At 30.8% G+C, this 21830-nt stretch overlaps 1 protein-coding gene across 4 annotated transcripts in view; it reads left to right on the plus strand.

Moving 5' to 3' along the window:
* Positions 1 to 1809: 1809 nt before the first annotated feature.
* Tab2 (TAK1-associated binding protein 2) overlaps positions 1810 to 21830 on the plus strand; it is a 41548-nt gene continuing 21527 nt past the window's right edge. For 3 of the 4 annotated variants that reach the window (XM_081972618.1, XM_081972699.1, XM_081972466.1), the window contains exon 1: positions 1810 to 2201. The gene's annotated coding sequence lies outside the window, so the exon portion shown is untranslated. Of the gene's footprint in view, positions 2202 to 2786; positions 2913 to 21830 lie in introns of those variants that run through there. The other variant, XM_081972531.1, reaches the window with a different exon arrangement.

Here is a 21830-nt window from a genome sequence, read left to right on the forward strand (position 1 = left end):
AAAGAAAGTAGGTAACATTTTAAAGTTTTTGAATAAAATTTGGACACCCTGTACTGTGTTGATTATGCAATGATTACCATAGCTATTTATGGTATAAAGTGTAAGTGTATTTTTTAAACACGCATGTGAAAGTTTTGCATGAGATGCCTGAACGGAAAAACGATAGCGCGAAAAGCGATACTTCAAGCAGTCGAGTGTGGAAAAGATGCTTTCCACAAGTGTTTTAGTTTTACTTGCTTTCCCAGTACGTAACTAATTGATTTGTTCAAAATCTCCTACAGTAAAGTAATATGCATCCAGATACATATAACAGAAAGGTGGTTAAAATTTCTATTTTAATAACTCATTTTTGATTTAAAAACCCAAACCGAATGAGCAATACGCACAAACCGCTTTTCATTTTTCATTTTCTGGGTGCCTTCCTATTATCCCTATATTAGCTACTTGATATATCAAATAAACTGCTTTATTCCGCCAATAAATCTTGTTCCACGTTTGATATAAACAAGTACACAACTAAGTTTTATTTATCTAATATATTTTCAAGAAAGTTTATTAGCAGATGATACCGGCCCTTAAAATGCTATTAACACAAATACCATACAATATTTTTTCTACAACATTAAAAATTTCAATGATTCTTAATGTTTCAGTTATTTTTTTATGTGAACAGTCAAAACAATTTGTCAATAATTCCATAACGACTAGTGTTGCTCTCTTCGTTACAAAAACATTGTTCCTTATTTAGTTGATTTGTATGATCTCGTGCATGTTTCCATATAAGATGGAACATGTATAATAGATACAACACTATTTTAATAATGATGAAGCCGTTTATTCCAACAGATGTATATATCCACTTACAGGAAAACCAACTATACTAAACTAAACTAAAAGCAAAATAATAGTGAAGAAATAAACAAACAAACAAAAGACGAAAAAACAAATGTACAATAAGGCAACAGAATGTCAAAAAGTTTACAAATATGTGAATTTCACTAAAATTAATGTCACAAAGATTACTTATTCTGTTAAAATACTTAGAAATTACATAGATGGGATTTTGATATAGGACGTTAGATGAGGGAGTATCAACATGAAATCTTACTTGATAGTAAAGTTTTAAAAGATGAAAACAATAAGAGACAATCAAGTCATGCATAAGTTTAAACAGAAATTTTACAGAGTGAACAGTTCTTCGTTTGCAAAGGGAATGGATCGAAAATCTTGTTAAGACTTCAATATAGTCAGTTTCACGGTCGGGATAGACTTCGTCTTCTTTGTAAATTAAATATTTCAGACATCGCTTTTGCACAGATTCAATTGAATATTTGTGACACTTATAGATAAGATTCCAGATGATACTGCTATATTTTAGTTTGGACCTTACAAGAGCTAACTAGAGTAACTTAATTTTGGAAAATTTTCTGCAATTTCTAATAATAAAATCAAGGGTCTTCATGGATCGGGCAACTATCTGATTGATGTTTGGTACAAATGTAAGTTTTGTCCACGTTATTTGCATTACATACACTGCATTTGTCCACGTTAAGATGCATTCTGTTACATAGAGACCATTCATAGAGAAATATGCTATTTCTTCTTCTTTATTTTAAAACCATATGAAAGACGTAGTGTTCATCCAAATATAGTTTTTTCTCGATCCAAAGTTTTTGTCACAATGCTGACAATGTGGTGAAGCGAACATGTGCGTTCGTTAATAGGCTACAGGTACTGCCGTAAACAAAGCACGTTTACGCAACGTTGCACTTAAGTAACTGTACTAAGCCAGTCCAGTCTGGCGTTGCGCGTTCAGATGGCGCAGTCAAATCGAAACTTTCGAATTCACGTGACGTATCTGTCGTCTATTTGTGTCTAATCTTTTTCTTGTCTTTCAGTCTGCATTTCAACAACACGGGCGCTACCAAAGGTTACCACGGAATAATCGAAAAACAACGGCGCCGTCGAAACAACGTACCGATATCTCGTAAACTGTGTGCCAAAGACGACCCATCTCGGTCGCGAGAATATTGTTGCGTACGATTCTGTGATACTTTCGAGATCATTCCATCCGAAAATTTCCCGACTTGATAAACTGTGTACTGTTATGTGATCGGATCGCGGTGCGTTTTATATGCATAGTTCCAGTGCCAAAGTTCACTAGTGCAAGTTTCTTGTATGTGTCTTTTATTTTTATAATGGTTAGTATTTTCTGAATGTTGTCTGTAATCAGTGGGAACAAGTGAAAATCGCCCACTGTCGTATATATGTGGTATGCCAAACGTCAAAAATGACGTCAATTTACGACGCCCCCGCTTCGACGTTGTTGAAAAGAATAAAGGCAAAATTTTTCAGTTTTAATGTGTTTTTTATCTGGCTAATATTCCGCACGTATTTATTCGTTGTTAGCGTGTTTATTTGTTTTAAACCGAGTCCAAACAATGTTTTGATGTTCTCGGTCTTGTTGCTTAACGCTTTATTTGCAGCTCATTTGGATTGGATGTGTGTATTTTCAAACGAGGAAAAACCCGCCATTTATTTATTTTTCCTTTGTTGAGTTGCACGTTTTATTGATAGCAATTAAAGGTGCAAGCTTCACCTACAAAACACTATCATTTAAAAATATAAACAAAGAGAACTTTATAAGCGTAAAAATAGTTCGTGCAATGCTCCCTGTGAGACCAACAAAAGCATAAGGCAAAAACCTGAGCGCAATTATAATTAATAATAAAAATTTACTATACTGATATTCTAATAAATTTTTATGGGTGCACAAGTCTGTAGATGTAGATAACACAATCAGCTTTTCATTGTTGCCAACGCCGATTCCGTTCTCAACTTTGAAATAGAATTGTTTTGTGTGACGCTGTGACGCAATTAAAAGGTTATTACTATTAAGACTTTCTTAATAGGTGAGTAAATAGGATATTAGGATGTTCATTAGGGGCAGTGATACTTTATGTGAAGGAGTAGTTTAAATGTTGAGTTTACTGAGGCCATACGAGTCACATAGAGTGTGATTTATACTTCGAATAAATACAAAATTTTATTTTTAAATTTATTTATTCATATACTTCTATAAAAAATATATACTGTATACTATACTAATTTGCAAAGAAAAAGGACCATCCCCCACAGATCGCCGAAGTATTTTCATATACCTACACACTCGAGGTATTATGAGGCCAGTCAACCATATTCATTATCAATTAGTATAATAACTTACCAATTTATCAACGTTGAAACTACATTTTTAAGGTCACGTGACGTGTTTTTGACAGGTGTCAACTTTACAGTGTTGCAAGCTCTAAAATTGCATAATCAAAGTCACGTTATGTGTCTCTTTACAATTTCAGCTCTTACAACTGTCTAAAATACTTTAAATTTAATTTACCAAATTTTTAAAATTTCAACTACATTTTAAAGGTGACGTGATTAATTTTGACAGATATCAACAAGCCTTCACAGTGTTGCAAACTGAAAAATTGCATTATTCAAGTCACGTAACGTGTATTTCGCATATTCCAGTTTTTACAACTGTCTAAATTTAATTTATCAATTTTCCAAAGTTTATACTGTGTTCTGAAGGTCACTTGACTGTTTTTGACAATGTCAACTGGCCTTTACACTGTTGCAAACTGAAAAATTGAATTATCAAAGTCACGTGACGTGTATTTTGCAATTTCAGTTTTTACAACTGTCTAAATTTAATTTAATAATTTTCCAAAGTTTAAACTGCGTTCTGAAGGTCACGTGACTGTTTTTGACAATGCCAACTGGCCTTTACAGTGTTGCAAGCTCAAAAATTGAATTATCAAAGTCACGTGACGTGTATTTTGCAATTTCAGTTTTAACAACTATTTAAATTTAATTTATCAATTTTCTAAAGTTTAAACTGCGTTCTGAAGGTCACGTGACTGTTTTTGACAATGCCAACTGGCCTTTACAGTGTTGCAAGCTCAAAAATTGATTTATCAAAGTCACGTGACGTGTATTTTGCAATTTCAGTTTTTACAACTGTCTAAATTTAATTTAATAATTTTCCAAAGTTTAAACTGCGTTCTGAAGGTCACGTGACTGTTTTTGACAATGCCAACTGGCCTTTACAGTGTTGCAAGCTCAATAATTGAATTATCAAAGTCACGTGACGTGTATTTTGCAATTTAAGTTTTTAGAACTGGCTAAATTTAATTTATCAATTTTCCAAAGTTTCGAGCAAAGTTTGAAACTGCGTTTTGAAAGTCACGTGATTGTTTTTGACAATGTCAACTGGCCCTTACAGTGTTGCATGTGTGGGCCGAGGGGGTTCCTCACGGAGGATATGTTCTGATTCTTGGCTAGAAAATGTGGGAATTTACGGAAGAAATACGGAATATCCAGGATATTCTGGAGAAATACAGGAAGATACGAAAAAGTAAGAGGACATACGAGGATGTACCAGGGAGATACGGGGAGTTATCGAGAGAATTCGTAAGCTAAAAATAGACATTACGCAAAGGATAAGAGAACGAATATATAAAAGGTGGAAAAAAGTATTTTTTTTGTTAAGAATCTGAAGAACTGATTCTCTGTACAGCTCTTTTCAAAAGAAATACTGTTGTAGATTTCAGCTTCCTGAAAATTCTGGGACGACTATTGATCTATTTCGTAACTGATTAAAACATAAAAGCGATTTTGCAACTATCACAAGGAGATGCTATATCTAAAGCAGAAGAAAAAAGAATTTGAACAGCAGAGTGGATTACTGTTGTGTTCTCAGCATTACTTTATCTGTTATTGACTCTGATATTCCCAAAGATATTTCGAATTGTGATAACCACTGTAATTAAGTAATTAAGAATTATTTACAATCTTGAAAATGAATTTGAGTCTAAAAAATCTACCAAGGAACTTGACACTTTTTTAAGCAATAACGTTGCTAGCGTTATATACGGTGAAAATGCCAATGAACAATCGGAATATGACTAAAAGAATCGATTTTTGAAAGTAGTTTTACCAAACTCTTCAACTGATGTTGTGAACCAACCTTCTTTGTACTGATTCTTTGAAAAAAGTTCCAACAATCTAAACTGTGAGATACAAAGAAGTACGAGGAGATATGAGGTGTTACGGGGATATCCAAAGAAAAATAGGAGGTACGGGGATATACGACTAAAAAGGATATGATTTGCGCTCGAAAAGCATTATTTGTGAGGGACCCCTCGGTGTGGGCAAATTAATGGTAAATGATAGTCAAATAGCAGTCAAGTATTGTAATTTTTGAATTGGTTTGCTATTTGTTACGGCACTTAGTTAATGCCTAGGCAAATGGTTGTAGGTGTAAAATTGCGTTATGCTTACATACACGACATAAACCAAAACATAAATATCAATATTATGAAAGAAATCACACGAAACAAAGGAACATGATAATTGTCAACTTTATTATAAAACCCACATAGAAAATTGGCAATAAAATGCAGTTTATCGCCGAGAATATTCAACTACAGCAATTTATACTCGCTTCTACATATTTTCCATTAGCAGATCAAAAATATTTCGCGACCTTGATCACAATCTTTGGACCTAACATGAAAGCTTCGCATTTATAGCAGGTAGCGCGTTTGCTTTTTTTAAATGCATCGAAATAGATTTTCCATGTTTAAATCAATCACACACATTCTACAGTAAAAAAACAATTCCGACAATTATTGGCAAACCAGTTCGGAACGATACACCATACTTCTAGTAGGAGATCTACATAGATAGATAGATCTCGTAATCTATATTTATGTGTCCTTGATCATTAAAACTGATCGTTTCTTCGCTAAAAATGAATGATCGGATTTAGCATCGTGTGTTTAATTTAGACTAGCATCCCTCCGGAGTTTATGTCAATGATTACTTGGCAGATGGCCAAATAGATACTATAAGTGGAGCGGAATAACAAGTGGATATTTAGACTACAATAAACAATTCATATTAATGGCGGCGAGTGAGCGAAAAGAAATTGTTGCATTGTTGATTAAGATCTATTGCATCCTTAAAAATCGATCCGTATGAGTGGCAATTTGAATGAAATTGAAATGCAAAAATTAAATATATACGATTCGTCAATCTATGTTCTAATAGTTCGAACAATAGCGACCACCATTTGGCACAATATGATATGATATACCCCGTTTAAGTCAATTGAGTAAAGTACATAATTTGACTTTTCGTTGAATACAAATTTTGAAAAGGTCTTTTCAGTTTTTAAAAAGTTTATTACATCATTGAAATAGTTGTCAGTGTTGCCACTGCAACAGCAAAAGCGATTTTTTTTTGGTGAAACTATTCTATCAAGCATTATTATCGTTTTACAATTTTGGGGTACAGGGCCTTTCACGATAAATGCATCATTAGAAAATAATCCAAATTTGCTATATTGGGCCTCAAATTTGTTTCTGCGATTGTTTCCTTTCCTATCTACAGAGTGTTAAACTAAAAAAATGCAATTTTTAAACCTCTAAAACGTCTAGACTTTCTTCATCCAGCTAACCTAAAAGTTATATTAAATCAACTTTTAGAATTTCAAAACGATAACTCACTGTTTTGTATAAAATCAAATTAAAAAAAAATATTATTCTATATAACCCGAAATGTAACCCTTATCATTTTGCCTTGTTCATCATACGAAACGTATTCTTGTACTGTTTTATTATGTGAAACAAGAAAGTTCTATTAAAGCATAATAATTATGTATAATTTTTTTTTTTTTATGCAATTTTGATCGCCATAAACAAAAAGTTGACCAAAAATATGCTTTTCAATATCTTAATAAAAACAAAATAAACTAAATATAGTATCGTGCGTAAAATGCTTCTTACAGCACTTGTTACGTAAAATACTATTTTATTCCACCTAATGCACCATTATTATTAATGTTTACCGTATTACATGAATGGCAGGCAACAATGCTTCAAGAACTACAATTACGATTACCTAATTGAGAATTCTTGTCTTACTATTGACAGTCTAGTATGTAGTTAAAGCTTTTCCGTGTTTAATTATTATGCGTAACTGAAATTTACGCATTTATGGGAGACTTTTCCGCATTGCAAATTGATTTGAACTTGAAACGATGACTTAAATTAACAAATATTTTTTTTTGTAATGTTTTTAAGTAGTACGAAAGTATTCATTATTAATGCATTGAAGTAAAATAATGTAAAATATGATAATTTTATTGTTGCATTCTCGAGACGCATGTTCTATCGTACACGTGCTGGATATGCACAAGCAGCATAACCTTAAATCAGTTCTGTAAACAAATAATGTAGTTCAACTTATTAGTTAGACAAAACCGAAATTTACAATATTCTTAGCTTGACATTTCGAATCGATTCTTCAACAAAAATTGGACATTTTCGTTCCAAACAAAATTTTTTAAATCACTAATTAAGATGAATGTGCATCACAACATAATACAACCCAACAAACCTTGCGGTTAACCAACCAAACTGGTTTATTTTCCTGGCATGATATTTTTTCTTGATAATTTTGGTTGGTTAGACACAACACACAAAGAAATAGTTTGTGTTATGTGGCGTCAATCTACAAATCCTCCTAACCTAACCTATTATTATTTTAAATTTAAAAACTTGATTTTAGGCCAAATGTAAACAACTAAAATGGGGCTTTATATGGAAAATCAAATAAAATAGAATGACATATTATGTTGAACTGTGTTGAATGTGTGTTGTTTGCTTGTTTATTTGCCTTAAACATTTACCTGCTTATTACATTGTTACGTTATTCTATTTTCGTTTGGTACAAAAATAAAGAATCTTCGATTCTTTTCTTGAATAATTTGGTGCCAATTTTTTGAATAATAAAAAAAATTATAAAAGAAATTTAACATATAAATACAAACAGTAGCTTAAACAGTTGAAGAGGAAAGTAAATGTGACTCAATTTGGCAATTAGTGACAAAACGGTTATATGACCTTTTTCCAGAAAACTGAAAAAGAGAATTTAATTTAGTAACCGGTGATAAGTTTCACATACAATTCTCTAAAACTTTCCTAATAACACTGTAGCTCTTATAGTTACGGAGATTCTAATACATGTACAACAATTTGGGACACTGTATGTTTGTACTACTAATGACCAACAAATCAACCTATTATTTATGCATTAAATTCAAAATTGGTTAGATACAATACAACCCACGACTACAAACCCACTTTCTTTGTGTAAAATGACCTCCAAAACCAAAATGTATTGCTTTCCAAAACAAAAAACCCCCTTTACGTATTTTTTACAATAATGAGGAACGTAGTATTTAAATTATATTTAAAGTTGTGACTTTTTATTAAGTAGGGGTTCCTCGTGGTAGTCTAATGACAAGAAAAAATCTATAAGTATACTTACTGTTAAAAAATCAACTAAATCGATTCTGCTTAACATTATAAATAAATAGAGTATATATTTAGTATGTGAATGTTAAATTAGTACTCTACATTAAATAGACACGTGTGTTGCTCCTATTTCTATAAATATCGATCACACTTGATTTATGAGAGACATATTGACCTTGAGTAAACTTGTTAAAATGTTTCCTTGTACTAACATGTTGTAATGCACACTAGACTTTAATTAGACATCTATTCAAACTTAAATAACAAACCAATTTATTTTTTAGGTAAACTCCAAAATTATACCAAAGTTGCTTAGTTTGCATAACGTACAAATATGTCAGTTTCAGAGTGTCAGCGTAGAGGTAATTAAGAAAAATAATAACTTCATGTATTACTCTATCATATACTCACAGTGTGTTACCTTCCGTGATGGGATCTATTTTTATACATAGAGCTCTCACAGACAGTGAATCTATAACCAATTTCCAAAGTTTGTTTAGTTATTTCCATTTTTGCTAAAACTGACAAATGAACAATTTTTTGAAAAATTTGACCTAAAAAATTCATTGACAGTTGGAAACAACATTCTACAGTAATTTTTTAAGAAATATTGACAGAAACTATAAATTCTTATAAAACCCTATAAAATGTTCTCCTTCATATACCAATTGGAAATTTTTGATTGTTTTGATCATTAAAGTTAAATGTTTACACTTTTTTTTAGTGATGATATTTTAGTTTATTTTTTTATTCTTGTATACTCTTTACAGTAAAAATCACATTTCTTACATCACTATTAAAGTAGGTTTTCCTAGTCGAGTAAATAAAGACAGGAGAAAAAGTTGAATAAAAAATGGTACGTGTCAATTTGTATATTTAGATAACCAGCCATAAAGTCAAAGTTAAACCTAAAAATAATGGTTTTATTTAAAATAAAAATCCTATAAACTTGTGGCTTTTTTTACCTCCAATCTATTTTCAATTGGTTAGCAATTTGTTATAAGACATTTACAATTTCTAGAATAATTTTTGGCACTTAAACACGTTATCAAGTGTCAAACAATGAAATGTATTATCCTATAATTTAATATGTAATAATTTAGCAACATTATGTCCTACACAGTTTTACTATATCATAAAAAAAATTCAAGGTGTAAAAAACCTTGTAATTTACAAATATTAAGAAACAAAAACTGTCCAAGATTTATTTGATATATAAATTTTCCTGCCAAGTAAAACTTGTGAGTGGTTTTTCGTCGCATAATAACTGTAGCGTTAAGTCAGTGTAATACAAGGTTACAGCAAATGGTTGAAAATCACACTAAGTAAATTTAAATTCATTTTGACCAATTTAATTGCCAATCTAAAACGAACAGTTAAAGGAAAACTTGAATGTCATCCAGGACTCAAGACTTAACATTGACCACTGCTTTGTTTTGGTTAAAGGAAAAGTTTATAAAATATTATTGTTACAACAAAAAAACTGTTGATTACAATGTGGACTTTATTAGATTTCTACTTGTTTTGTTTACATTTAATGTTAAATGTTGTTAACGTTTTTACTAAATTTGAGAAAAATACAAAATTCCAAAATTTTCACTATTTTGGATAACTGGTATTGCAAAGATTGAAAGGCAGTTCATTTCTTTTTCGGTAGATTTTAGTAGATTCTTACAAGATTTTTCAATTAATTTGTACCTTTATTTTTCATATATTGTATGACTGTTATACAATGTGCATAACACTTATTGCATCAAATATGACATTACTTATGTAAGTTTTGTATGATGTTAATATACGACAACGTAAATAAATAAGAAATGACAACTATTTCATAATATTTTGACTGCATCTTGGTATCTTGAACTATGGGAAAATGGAACACAATTATCAGTACATTACTGATAAATTTGAAATACTGTTTTCTGGCAGTTCAAATTTTGACACCGCTTTTCTCCCTGACTGTACCAAATTTTTTAGTGTTTCTTAGGTTATTGAATAATAAATGTAATGAGGATTCCAAAACTGTGCTTAAAATAGTCATTTTCTCACTCTAAGTGGGTTTTACAGGCGATTTTGTCCTGGGCTGTCCTTTCAAACTGTGTTTTTGGCAGTTCAAACTTTGACACTGCTTTTCTCCCTTACTGTACCAAATTTTGTAGTGTTTTTCATGTTATTCTATAGCAAATTTAATGAGTTCCAAAAAGGTGCTTTAAACCAGTTATTTTCTCACTGCAAGTGGGTTTGACAAGCAATTTTGTCTCTAACTGTAAACCTTCTCAAAAGTTGCAAAAATCGGGGTTTAGAAAAGTTCTCTTGCAGTGTTCGATAAAAACGTGTTTCTGAGATTTATGACAATTATTTTGACAGTGGTCACGTGACTGCCTAGCTTAATTATTTTCCAAAAACCGCGTGATATCTGTCACTAATGTCAAAACTGTCAAACTTGGTCTAGAATTTGCAAGAACTACAGTTTAACACGGTTTTCAAAACAAGATGTGTTTCTGATAATGACAGTTATTTTGACAATTGTTAGTTTGTAAATGTAAATTACAAATTGTTTAAACAAATTCGTCATTTTTCTCATCTCAAAAACATATTATTTGTCATAATTTAATCATGAGATAACAAATAAAAAAATAATAAGATGATGGTAAGCTGAAAAAGCTATTTTGTTAGAAAATGCTACTACATAAAAAGTTAAAGCTTAGAACTCATTTGGTACAAGAATCACTTTGCCAAAAAAAAACAAAAATCTTTAAAACGTTAAATGATAAATCAAATCAGCCTTTTATTCAGTCTTTATTTTTCAGGATCATATTTTGACAATATTGACCAAAGATGCTTAAGAAATTTTTTTATTTTTTTACTAATCTATTATATATTAATAAATTTCTTATATACATACCTATATATATTATAGTGTAAGTGACATGTAAGTGACACAACTTAAGTAAGCTAGTGTGCTAAAACCAAGGTCTGACCGTTGGTCAAAAAATTGTATCAGACTTCCTGATAAAATGGTCACGTGACCAACTGTTAAATGACGTCACATCCGTTTTGGCACACTGTCACATGTCACTTGCAAAGTTATGCTTCATTCATTTTGTAAAAAACCCGAGAAATTTAAAAATTAATTGTTTTTTGGAAAGATATTTTACTTTTTGCATGCAGAGTGATTGAAATTGTATGATTTAAAAAAAGGTATCTCGAAAACTAGAAAAGATAGCTCATTAACAACAGCTGAGCTTACAGCTAATTTAAAATTTAAGAGATATTTGAAAAGGAAAGAAATAGATTATGTCGAAAGCTAAAACCTGAAGAAGAGAGAGAGTGAATAATGAGAGTACTTTATATTTGATTTTATTTGATTAAATAAATTCTGGAAGCAACAAAAGAAAGTAAACATCTAGTCCGCTCAGTATAGGAGTAGATTTTATTTTTTAATTTCCCAACCAACAAACATCATTGTTTCATAGTACCTAAGACACCCTGTATTTATGAGTTTGGCATTATTAGGTAATAACTATCTTAATAAACACCGTTAATCATAATCTATTTAAACATAGTTTGTCCGTTAATTATAAACGAGTTAAGTGTATATTATTTTGCACTTGTGCACACAAAAACCTAGTGAAATAACTGAAAATAAACATACAGGTACTGTTTTAGAGTAATTTTTCCTACTCCTAATTGCTCTGTTTTCAATGGGGCAATTATTGACCAATAACCCATAAAACCGAGCCCGCCAGAATGTCCAAATCGCATTCTTTGATGTCTGGGTTGTCAACTTTCATGATTAATCGTCAGGTTAACCCAATAGCATCTGTCGCGTATACCTATATTTTTTTTTTAAGTAAAATTAGCAGACATTACTTAATCTCGGTTACGCAGCCAGGTGTAGTCAATGTCGAGACGGTCATTTTTCCGAAAAACTGTTTTCCTAAATTTCGTGAAAAGTTGATTCGCATCATTAAGCATCGAAATGCGTACGCGGTGTTGTTGATTTTCCTGCGCTAAGTTGAAAACATTAATTTTCGCGTAAAGCTAATTTATTTTATGGTAAAACCGACGTTTTTAAATTGAAAAAGTTATGAGGAATGTACCGTACTTTAGCTGGAATGCGGCTTTTCTTCGCAACATCATTTTTCACATCTGTAATCGACATTTACTAATATACAGTGTGCCACAAATTAGCGTAAATGTATGGGTATCTTCAAAAATGGCCGCATTTAGATAAGCTCTAAATTGTGCAACTAACCTTATCTAACTTACCTTACATTTATTCAAACATTTTTGCCTATAATGGGACCTCGGACACCTGTATACAGTGTGTTCCAAAAAACTGATATTTATTCCCTCTTTCAAACTTAGCTTAATTAAATTAGAGTTCACATTTCCGGGAAATTGAGCAAAATGATGTTAGCGAAAAATAATGTCACAGAATGCATTTCAAACATTTGCTTATAGTTTCTTAAGCAATCCCAAGTAGTTTTGAAAATACAACCTTGTTAAAGGTACATAGTTTGTGATTGGTCAAGAAAAATAAGAAAGCTGAAACCTATATTTCTTTACCAATCACAAACTATCTACTGTGCTGATTTTTATGCAGCAAATGTATGTCATAAGGATAACGTTTAACGGAATCTTCTAATTGTCATTGTAAATAAGTTTGCACGTGTCAAATAAAGACACGTATCATTTGAAAGAAAACAGTTAAAAATTTAAGTAGTATACATATAGTATTTTAAATTTAGACAGTGGTACAATTGTAACAACTACGTCACGTGACTTTGATAATTCAATTTTTGAGCTTGCAACACTGTAAAGACTAGTTGATATTGTCAAAAACAGTCACGTGACCTTCAAAACGCAGTTTAAACTTTGGAAAATTGATAAATAAAATTTGGACAGTTGTAAAAACTTAAATTGCAAAACACACGTCACGTTACTTGGATAATTCAATTTTTGAGCTTGCAACACTGTAAAGACCAGTTGGTATCTGTCAAAATTAGTCACATGACCGTTAAAATGTGGTTTAGACTTTAAAAAGTTGGTAAATTAAATTTAGACTATTTTAGACAGTTGTAAAAGCTGCAATTGGAAGAGACACATCACGTGACTTTGATTATGCAACTTTACAGCTTGCAACACTGTAAAGTCCAGTTGACACCTGTCATAAACACGTGATCTTAAAAATGAAGTTTAAATATTGAAAAATTGGTATTATAATAATTTGTAATGAATATTGTTTCAACTTAATATCATGTAATAAAAATTTTACCATAATAATTACATGTGCGGTCAATTTTGTTATATTGATACACCATATTATCTACTACAATGTATTCCTTAAAATATCGCAAAATTTCCTTTATTTCGCTCAAAATATCAATGGAAATATCAAGACATTTTGAAATATACAGTGCCTCAAAATTCTATTAAATACCTTAAAAATACCTCGTAATACCTTGTAATGCCTTGTAATACCTCAAAATGCTGGTAATACTGGCAAAGTACCATCCATGCATAATCCAGGAAACCAGACAAGAAGTGTAAGACACTTTGGGGAACAGTTAGAAAGAATATATTTGCTAGCAGAGTCTGCAAAAATCGAAACATTCATAACAACTTCTCAAATTTATGTCAAATTTTAACACATCTTAAGGTTATACAGAATAGCAAAATAAATATACAGTGACATAACAAACTTAATTATTTAATAGTTTATAACAATATTTAAAACAAAATAACAATTTCTTGCGTTACTTAGTATTAAGAATGAAGAATCTGGGCATTTGCTTCCTTTGTTCAGATCATCCGCCAGATCCACAAGTGTTTTTATCGTCTGTTTGTAGAGGGAGTTTAACTTAGAATTTTATTGGACATTTTCTGTTTATTTTTGATAATATTTTAGCTGATCCACCGTTGTTATTATTTCTCCAATTCTCCATTCTCAGCTAATATTGTTGCAGAAGCAGGTCAGAAGATAGTTCCAGATTGGGAAAACCTAAGTAATTTGCTATTATTCCATCACGCTGCGAAGTACTTTTTCCATTTTTATAGTACACAAAAACGCTAGCGTTTATTAATTTGTAGTCAAAGGTTATAATATTTGTAGTACAATTCCAGATAAGTTTCCAATATTTGAATCACTGGTGACAACAAAACTTCTTGAGGAATGATTTTTCAATCCGAGATTTTACCGATTATTAAAGTCTGCTTATCCTCTACCTATATCATCAACAGTTACATTAACCAGCTCATTCTTTACCAACTTTTACCATAAAATAGAATTAATTTTTCTTTTTCTTCTCTAAAGCTTAGTTTTTTACAAAAAAGCCGTTACTTTGAATAACTTTAGCCATTGTTCAACTTTTCACGTTGTGGAACAGAATATTTAGACCAGTGCCTTAGAACTTGATATGTTTTTGATTGTTCCTGAAATACTTCTTGTAAAATCGATACCTTATTTAATTTACACCACTCTAACATCAAACTGTTCATAGTTGTCACATGCACTGTTTGTTTACTTGAAAATATGTTCAGGTTTAGTTTGGTGATCATCAATGGTCTCACTTTCCACGATATCCATTATTACTAACTCTCGAACTAAAATTAGGTTAAGTTAGGTAACAGTTTTGGCCTGTTTTTAACTGTGACTTTAAATTTAGCTGTTACTACTTACTTTGGCTTTACATAAAATTCAAAATTAATTTTAACTTTAACATTTAATGCTAAAGTTAAATCTTCAACGTTCGATCATCCTGTTAAAAATAAATTTGTGGTTTAGTTATCAAACTTCTAACCAGCAATTTAAAAGCTTCAGCGAATTTTAACCTGAATTCTAAAGAAATAACCGAATTACGAGTTTCAAATTTGACGATGTCGTGGGAGCAAAAGACAAAGTACAAAAACATCCACATAAATCAGGATTTTTTTAAAAATATATGATAATTAAAATTCCCTTAATTTAACCAACTATGTAACTCTTTCCTTTATTGAGATCCTTATACTTTCACGCGAGTTGTAACACCATGTATACCTTTCCTTTGCACTCCATGAATAGATTGAACTTTTGCTAACCGAATTTTAGCAATTCGGTTTGACCTAATCCCTAAAAATAAGCCGACACTATTAGCAAAATAAAAAATATTATAAATTACATAGCTGTTATTTCTAGGTATACAATCAGGAAAGTAGGTACTTAAATATAGAGATGCTTACATCTAGATTCCAATACGTTAGTTACAGGAACAGATGTGCCACCAACCGCAAACAAAAAATCACAACCGATGTTTAATATATTTTAGATTATGTAATATTGGTAACCAAAAGGAAAACTTTATTGTACCTACTTGAACTATTTAATTTGTATATGTATAACGCTTCCTGTTAATTTAACTATAAAAATGAGACGGATATAGTGGCGATTTTAGTACGACGCCGTAAACACGCCCCCCTTTAACAAAAATAAACTTGCAAACAAATTAAGCTTTATATCGCCACATTATAAAACACAAATCGATAAAAATGTCTTGGCTGACGTAAATACACAAGCACGTTTGTTTTTCAATATAATTTGAAACGTTTGGCTGGGAGTAGCAAGAAATAATTAAGTTCAAAATCAAAATGTTTTTAAATACGTCTCATCATTGGACAATACAGTTTTTAGCTTTATAATAATAATCAAGTACTTTCAGGAATAAGTGTATACTTAACCCGAAATCTATTTTAAAATATATATCCAGTTAGAATAATTATGATTATTGGGGAAAAACCATTGGTGAGATTGTACAATTTTCTTTACAACTAACGTATCAAGAAAGGAAGGTAAGAATTACAATGTTTTAAGCCTAGAAATTTTGGCTTAAGAATTCAATTCTTTAAAGAATAAAATATTTAAACATAAATTCAATTTTTTAGTTGTTTATTAACAGTACGGATTGAATTACTATTAATTTAAACAACGGACGTAAAAATGCAGTTTTAGATTTTTTGTGTAGGTCGAGTTTGGCGCCTCCTGGCGGCGTTATATAGCAACGTAGATCAATTCTGAGTACGGCGTTGAAAAGGTCAGAATCTGAGCTTTCGAATGAGCTACTCATTTTTAACGTAGCTTGAAATATAACCGAGTTATTTGAGTTTGAAACAAAGGGCGAAAAAATGCAGTTTTTTTTAAAACAAACAGTTTAGGAGATACTGAGGTTCAAAATCTTAGTCCTTTGACATTTTTTTAAAAACACATTAATTTTGCACTTGAAAATCTGACATTTTTAGGAAATGATTCATATTAAAGTTTTTAAACTGCTTTAGAAGCATAGGAACATACGGAAGATTTTAAACTGTTTTAAAAACTTTCAATTTTTTTTAAATACTTGAGGAGTATTTTGAAGGTTTTTGGACAGTTTAAAGAGCATATTGAAGGTTCTGGATTGCTTTAGAGGCATTTGGAAATTCTTAAACGGTTCTAGAACTTGTTGGAAGCTTTAGAATGTTTTGAGAGCTTCTAGACTGAAGGAAAGAATTTTGTAGACTGATCTAAAAGCTTTTGAATGCTTCTAGACTGTTTTGAAAGGCTTCCGACTACTTTAGAAGCATTTTGGAGTTTCTGTAGTATTTTGAAATCTTTATAGACTACCTTAGGAGTATTTGGAAGGTTTCTGAAGAGTTTAAAAAGCATTGAAGGTTCTGGACTGCTTTTAAGGCATTTGAAACCTTGTAGACGGTTCTAGAAACTTTTGGAGGCTGTTAAACTGCTCTAGAAGCATACGGAAGCTTTTAGACTGCATTGAAATTTTTTGAGAGTGTCTAGACTAGTTGAAGATCATCTGGAAGCCTAAAGAGTGTTCTAAAACTTGTTCAAAGCTTCTAGGCTGTTTTGGAAGGATTTCGACTGCTTGAGAAGCATTTTGGAGATTCTGTAGTGTTTTTAAATCTTTTAAGATTACTTTAGGCGCATTTGGAACGTCTTTGAAGAGTTTAAAAAGCATTGAAGGTTCTGGACTGCTTTTAAAGCATTTGAAAAATTATGGGCGGGTTTAGAAACTTATGGAAGTTTTTAAACTGCTTTAGAAGCATACAAAAGCTTTTAGACTGTCTTGAATTTTTTTGAGAGCTTCTAGACTAGTTGAAGATCATTTGGAAGTTCTTTAGATTGTTCTAAAAGCTCTTGGAAGCCTGTATAACCTGTTTTGGATGGCTTTCGACTGCTTGAAAAGCATTTTGGAATTTCTGTAGTGTTTTAAAAACTTTTTAAATTATTTCAGTAGCATTTGGAAGGTGTTTGGACAGTTTAAAGAGCATTGAAGGTTCTGGACTACTTCTACTTCTACAGATAGCTGTGATATCGTCTATTAAACTTCCTATTAGTGCCCAATCTGGACATTTGGGATTTTGCAAAATTACTTTTTTAAAATCGTTTTTTGTTTCAAAAACGTTTTACCTTGTTTTACGTAAAGTCCAAAACTGGAATGTTATTTCGGAGGTTATTTCTACCTAGTCCGCAAACTTTAGAAAAATACAGGAAACAAGAAATTCGAATTTTAATGTTATTATACCAACATTTTATCATTGCAACTTTCACCTAGTGGCAAAAGATAGCCTTTTTCGGAACTTTTGGAATACCTTGATACATTACACGATGTAGAATCAAAATAGATTTGTCTTTCAAGACGGCTACTTAGGCAATTTTATAACCAAAATAAAAACTAGAATATGTCTAAGAGAAGCTGCTTTCCTTTCAAAATACAGGATATAAGATATAGGATAGGATACAGGAACTATTGATACTTCATTTTGAATGAAAATAACATTATCCTGGAAAACAATTTATAACATACAAAAATGGCATTTTATATCACAAACACTCAAATAAAATATCAACTTTTTCCCACCACTCTAATTAATAATTAATACGCAAAACTCAAAATTTGCTTTATTTGAAGATCAAATCTATTGCTTTTATTCTTACTTTAAAATGTTTACTAAAAACTTTCACTTTCAGTAGGAATTAATCATTGTCCACACACCTACTTAAAATTATAACAGAACTTATAACTAGTAAGAAATACCAAATAGTTTTCCATGAATACATACAAAAATAAATAACTAGCTAGTATTTATGCAAAACTGAATGAAATGTCAGTAGCAATATGAATAAATAGTTATGCTTAAAATAGCCGAACTTTGTTTTTTAACTATTAATTATGCTGTTAATTTTATAAATAAGGTCAGTAAATGGGGAAAAACAGACCATTTTTTGGTGGTTTTAAACATCTCATAATAAATTACTAGTCATGTTTTTCCAATTTCTATTCAAAGTTGTAACTGGAAAAATAAGGATTTAAGAATGCTGTGACGCCACCAGAATTCTATTATATTGTTACGTAAATGCATTCTACTTTGATTTTTGCTATAATTCGGTGGTACCATTAATGACCCATTACTCACGGGATAGATAATTGGTGTTATTATCTATTCAAAACTAGTGAGTAATAAGTATAATATTAAATGGTCGAAGAAAATAGTTTTAGTGGGCTTGAGCAATAAGACACAATATTTTATCAAGAAGTATAACTGCAAAATAGGTGAAATAGACTATACTATTAAAAGCAAAACATTTTTTTCGATCCGGATGAAGAACTTAAATTTGCAATATTTGATGACAAGGCACCTATCCTAACCTAATTATACCTACAAGTTTGTAGAAGACTATTCTAATAATCACATTTGAGCAAGCACCAAGAAGGAATTAAACAGTTAGAAAATTTTGTGTTTTTATGGAACAGATTATACTTTTCATAAAATTTAGTGTTTTGTGTTTTCTGTAAAAATCTCCTTGTGGAGGTCTAATACACCAAATGACTATCTTGTAGAGAATGAAATGTTCTGCAAATTCCCCTCAAGATAAGCAGGTTTTCCATTAGTTTCTTCAAATTTTTTTTCTTCTTTCTTCTATACAATAGTGTTCGAACTTCTTGAAATTCGAAAACTGCCGGAGATGTCTAAATAGTGTTCAATCAAATCGAAAAAACGCAATAAGTATCCAGAAACGCTTTTTTAAGAAAATATATATTCAAAGAGTAATTGGGGACGAATAAAAATGTGTATAGTGTATCTATTTGGTAACTAGAAGTACCGTATATTCTAATAAATCTAAAACTGGTTAGGATAGTGTTGAAGCTTTTTGATGTATTGAAAGTGTTCAAGAAAGATGTCTAGATACTGCTCCTATGACAGTCAACATTCTTGTTGAAATTTGTTTTCTACACAAAATGGATAAAGTTAATGAATTACGTTTTTGTTTAACTGTCACAACTGAAATATTTAGTAACCATTAATAATGGTCTGTATAGTGTTCCAACTTCTTAAAATGATAAAACCTTCTGGTTGAACTGACTAAACAGTGTTCAGTTGACCTTTTGTAAGACTTATTTTTTAGAAAATATTATTACTAAATTTAAAGTTACAAGATGGTTAGGATTAGCTATTAAAATTACAGGAAAATGGTCAGAGGGCATTATAAAAAATAATGCTCTCGCATGAGGGCATACAATAAAGAAAAAAACTAAATACGATTTTTGAAAATTTTGCTGTCTGTAGGAGATCTTTAAGACTATTTAAATTTTCAAAATTTTTAGTCCGGCATATTATTGCCCACACAAATGCATAGTTTTGTCCCTATTTAATCGATCATGTATTTCTTATAGTCGAATTAGTTTTGAAGGATTTTCGACTAAGAATCAAAAATAGTTCTCCAATAATTATAATCAAGTAAACTAAACATAAAATCTTTTTAAAACAGTGATTAAGATGGCATAATCCAGTGAAAAGTTCTCGTTTTCTCAAAATCCTGTCGTAATAAACTTGAAATTTTAATTACGGTCAAGGCCAATGTGCTGAATTTCTTGTGTAAACATACACGTATCTTGAACCACACTCTGAACTTTCAGATGTTGTATACTTTACTCAAAAACCAATCTTACCCATTGACCGATGACAGATAAAAAAACTAAAATTAGTTGCGTTACCGGCATATTTAAACATAGAGGGCGCTCATCGTTTTAAATTTAAACTGACTCTCTCGTTTTGAATTTCAGCTGATCTTCAGTTACACTTACTTCAACATATTTGTTGTATGTTTGTGAAAAAAAAGCGAAATAATAAAAAAAAGCTATATACAGAGCGGTCTTCCGGAAACTGTATCGATGGAAAAAGTACAAATACGAAAAATTTGATTGAATTTGGCAACCCAAAAGTTATACCGAATCCTTCGTGTATTAAATAGTCTACCCTATATATTATCGTATTTTCGGATTCTACGTTTAGTTACAGATATATTTTATGTATAATGGAATATACCTAATCCAAACCGTTTCTGAGATATTGAACGTTTTATGTTAAAATTGGCGTTTGCAGACCAAAAAGCAATAACTGTAAGTACCTACCGTCTAGTCAAAAAATCTTTGTCTTATAACATTATGTGTGTAAATTCCAAGATATTCAGGGGGTATACAAGGTGTCCAAAAAATGTATCTTTAAAATCTTAAAAAAGGTTGAAAATGCGCCAATTGCTTCGTTAATATTTGAAAAATCGTGGGAGATCACGGTCTTTCCAAGAAAATTTGGTTTTTGTGAATTACGTCACAGTAGCAATAAGAACAATAATTTACTGTTACGCTTTGTAACATTTAAAAATCACAGTTTTGTGTATCATTCTGAGTTTGCAATTTTGCATCACATTTTGGGTTACAGAACTTGAACTTTAAACTCCATCAGAATTCCTTCTTGATTGAGTTGAGTTGATTTTTTTACCAATTTGTAACTTAATTATTGGTCTACAAATGGGTATTTTTACAACTTGTTGGAAAAGAGTCACGTACGTAATTTCAGTGTCACACAACCCTAAAATTGAATCAAAACATTGTTGTACTTTAATGATTTGTCGCTCAATACTTTTGTAGTTGTTGGTTTTTTCTTACCAAGTTGTTGCTTTATTATTGACCTAGAAATGGGTGTTTTACAACTTGTCGAAAAAGTCACTATCAAACTAAAATGATACTAAAATTAAACTTAAAAGTTACTTGTACTTTAAGATTTGTAACTAGAACATTTTTATAGTTACAAAATGTGTTTTGTTTTGCAGCTTAATTAGTGATCTACAAATGGGTTATTTACAACGTAGGAAAATAGTCACTTAACCATGTAATTTCACTGTCAAACTAAAACGACACTAAAATTAAATAAAACATGTTACTTATAGTTTAATGACATGTAACTCGAATATTTTGATAATCACAAAGTTGCTTTTTTTACCAATTTGTAGCTTAATTATTTGTCTACAAATGGGCTTTTTTACAACTCGTTGGAAAATAGTCACGTGACCACGTGTAGTTTCACTGTAAAGCCAAAACGACACTAAAATATTAAATAAAAAATGTTACTTGT

This window comes from Ips typographus, linkage group LG1, assembly GCF_016097725.1.
Source record: "Ips typographus isolate SLU linkage group LG1, UJ_Ityp_2.0, whole genome shotgun sequence".
Taxonomy (NCBI): Eukaryota; Metazoa; Arthropoda; class Insecta; order Coleoptera; family Curculionidae; genus Ips; species Ips typographus.